Source organism: Argentina silus (genome assembly GCF_951799395.1).
Source record: "Argentina silus genome assembly, chromosome: 14".
Lineage (NCBI taxonomy): Eukaryota > Metazoa > Chordata > Actinopteri > Argentiniformes > Argentinidae > Argentina > Argentina silus.
In genome coordinates this window covers 15,008,793-15,012,562 of record NC_139668.1, presented here as the reverse complement: position 1 = coordinate 15,012,562, position 3,770 = coordinate 15,008,793, and positions in this window count along the sequence as shown.

Genomic DNA, 3,770 nt, shown 5'->3' with positions numbered 1-3,770 from the left:
TAATAAAGAGAGGCCCTACCCAGTATTAGTATAGTGTTCCTAATAAAGGGAGGCCCTACCCAGTATTAATATAGTGTATAAGTGCTCAGTGAGTGTATGTGTTTGCTGTAGGAGGAACCTTTTGGTGGATATTTTGTTCTTATGTCAATCATATTTTGTTAGTGCAATAGTGCAATCTTCTTGCACTATGATTTTAGAAAAAGCCATGACACCAGGCAGTGGTTCTAGGATATTTTATTGAAAACACTTGCGTTGTGTCATCATTTGTAGATTGTCGGAATGGAGTCAGAGTTGTGTTCTTCTTTTTTCAATGCCAAAGGTCCTGTCAGCCTCCCATGTTTTTTTTAAAAGAGAGAGAGAGAGAGAGAGAGAGAGAGAGAGTGTGTGTACTAGATAGAAACAGGGAGCAACAAGGTCACATGGTTTAACCTTCTCTCTCTCCGGCCACAACCTTGAAAGCAGAACCATAAGTGTGGACCACAACACCAATGATTGAGGAGGGGTGATGAACCTATTACTCTTGAGATCCAGCATTTCTAAAATGGCTTAAGGGAAATAATACACAACATTCAAGGCCTCAGACACCATGACATTGTTTGCCAACCGTGGGCATATTCCACATTCATATCTATTTGTCCGGTTTTGAGAAGTATGTTGAGCGATTACCTCCAATTCATGTGTATCTCGACGCCCACTGCTTTTAATTGAAGACAAAGATAAAAAAATAAAATAAAAAAAAGTTTCTTTCTCTCTCTCTCATTTCTCGGCTTCCTAAAGGTTGAATGGCGCCTCTGGTGTGGATGAATGCTGACACCCCTCCCACATGCTCTATACAGCCACAAAACCATCAAACTGTTTATATCTGAGGCACTGCACACTAGAGTGCGCCACTATCGATCCCCCAGCGGCCTTGGACAGCGCAGTCCTCACTCACTTATTGATCGGCCACTCTCTTGACTACTGTGGGGGTCGTTCACTAAGAGAGAGAGAGAGAGAGAGAGAGAGAGAGAGAAGAGTAAAGAGAAAAAGAGAGAGTTTGTGGAGTTATTGAGGCCTCTAAGGGTTAAGAGTACAATGGCTGAACTCTGCAGACTTTTGTTTACAAAACATCACATGCACTAGTGTGTGATGATGCTGTACAGACTTAACAGTGATGACCTCTAAAGACCAACAGCTCATTCTAGTTGTTGGGAAGACGACAGTATAGACACAAGAATCTCACAGGCTCTATCAGATTCATATTGATGGGATCGGTCAAACAAAACGAACAAAAACACACAAAACATATTTTTAAAAACTATTGATGTATTTGTATTCATATTAATTAATATGTTAAATAATAACATGAATATGATAATTTGTGTATGTGTTCTGTTGTGTATGTGTCTTGCTGTTGTGTGTGTATAACTAGTGGGGTGTGAACCGTTATACCAAGAGAACATCCTTGTGGTATGAGGGCTGCATCTGGTCTTAGAAGTCACAGGCAGGACTACCTCCAAATCACCTTTGCATCATTCACTGCCCTTTGAATCCTCTAAAACTTTCTGCCTGAAGTTGGGTACCATTGTAAACGGCAGGGTTTGACCTCTCGCATGGATACCACAGACAGAAACCGTTTTTTACCAAGAGGACATTCTTATGGTACAAGGGCTATATCTGGACTTAGAAGTCACAGGCATGGTTACCTCAACACAAGAGTGTGATTCCAAATCACCTCCGCTACAAATGGTGGACATTTAGGGGTGGGGTTGTCTATTTGCCAGGCTGCTGTCACTGATACTCCTGATAAGGCTGTGAGTTGTCTGTCCGGCAGCAGGCAGCCTGGTCTGGGAATAAGGATGGTGTGTGTGTGTGTGTGTGTGTGTGTGTGTGTGTGTGTGTGTGTGTGTGTGTGTGTGTGTGTGTGTGTGTGTGTGTTTGTGTGTGTGTGTGTGTGTGTGTGTGTGTGTGTGTGTGTGTGTGTGTGTGTGCGTGCGTGCGTGCGTGCATGAATGTATAGGGGATGGGTGGGGAGGGGAGATATTCAAAGACAACAAGACAAGGATGGGTGGTGAAGAGGTGGGGGTGAGGGAGAGGGAGAGAGAGAGAGGGAGGAGGCTAAATAAAAGGAGAAGGAGATAGGTGGTCCCAAGGGTGCCGTGCAGGGGCAGGGACAGGGACAGGGACAGCCAGTGGACCTGGCCCCTGCGTTCCCTCCTCCGTCATTCGATATGAGATGAAAGTTGCGTCCTTGCCCTCCTGATGGGCAGCCAGCAACAGAAACACTTACTGAGCCCTGATGGACAGGAGAGGATTAAGGGAACAATACCTCTGAATTACAGGTTTTAACTCAGGGAGCATTGATACGGCCCACACCCACGACCTGCCACATCAGCCTGACACTAAACACAGGTGAGGCTCCACTGGTGCCAAACAGACATGGAAATGTACCCAGAGCGCACTTAGTTGGCTAGTTAGTTAGTTAGCTAGATAGTTAGTTAGTTAGTTAGTTAGTCAGTCAGTCAGTCCCTCAGTCAGTCAGTCAGTCAGTCAGTCAGTCAGTTAGTTAGGTTTTTTTGCTTTGTTCATTTGTCTTATTGGGTTACTTGGTTTGGTCATAGAATTTGGAGATTGTACCTAATTTATGATCAAAACAGTAGATTCTATTTCCATATAATGGAGGTTAAAAACAAATCACATCTTGAACATTGTGAAAACACATCGCTTGTTTGTGATGTGTAGACCACGTGTTTAGTGACAATGCGTGTCAGGTTCCCCTCAGGGGGACAGAGGGGTGTTCCTCTGGTCTACAGGGTTGTTAAAGGATTAATGCTGTCTTTCACCTGGGAGCAGGTCATCATGATCTCCCTCCACTCAGATGCCAACATCACAGTGTGGCTTCTGAAGCATCAATCACCTGGGCACGACCTGCATGGGAGTCACTGGGAGCCGAACACATGGAAACTAAACACCGCAATCCTCTCTTCAGGAAGGTTAGAAAGATGGTTCGCAAGGCAAGGCCATTGTACAAAGCATATCCTGTGTATACAAAAAGCAAGATGTTCAAAGAGTATAGACAGAGGGGCGAGAGAAAGAGAGAGATAGGTAGAGACTGATGATAGGGAGAGGAGAAAGAGAAAGAGAGAGTTTGTGTGTGTGTGTGAGAGAGAGAATGTGTGTGTGTGGCGGACATACAGAGAGAGAGAAATAATTTAAAATCCCCTTTATTAGGTCAATACATAACGATTACAGGTACTTAAAAACAGTGGCGCGTTCCCTCCACCAATGAGATACAGATACAGATACAGTGAGAGAGAGAAAGTGAGAGGGAGAGTGTGCGTGTGTGTGTGTGTGTGTGTGTGTGTGTGTGTGTGTGTGTGTAAGAGAGAGAGAGAGAGAGAGAGAGAGAGCGAGAGAGAGAGAGAAAATGCCGATAGTGGTATAAGTTGTAGAGGAACAGGAGCTGAGTGGGTCAGTTTTCCTTGTGTTTGCTCTGGCTTGGGAGAGCAGAGCAGAGCAGAGCAGGTTTATCAGGCCCATCGGCACTGAGTGAACATGAGCCTGTTGAAGTCGGGGGTTGTAAATAGTGTCGGTGGTTTGGTGCCACACCGATGCACAGATCCCCAGCAGCTCGAACATGATCTGCACCCCGTCCTCAGCCCACGGGATTGGCTTACGGCTGACTGACAGGCCTTGGCCCCGGTCCCAGGGCTACAGCAGGAACACTGGGCTACCTGGACAGGTGAGTCCAATCAAATGTCACAAAAGTCATGCAAGCCCCGGTTGAAACA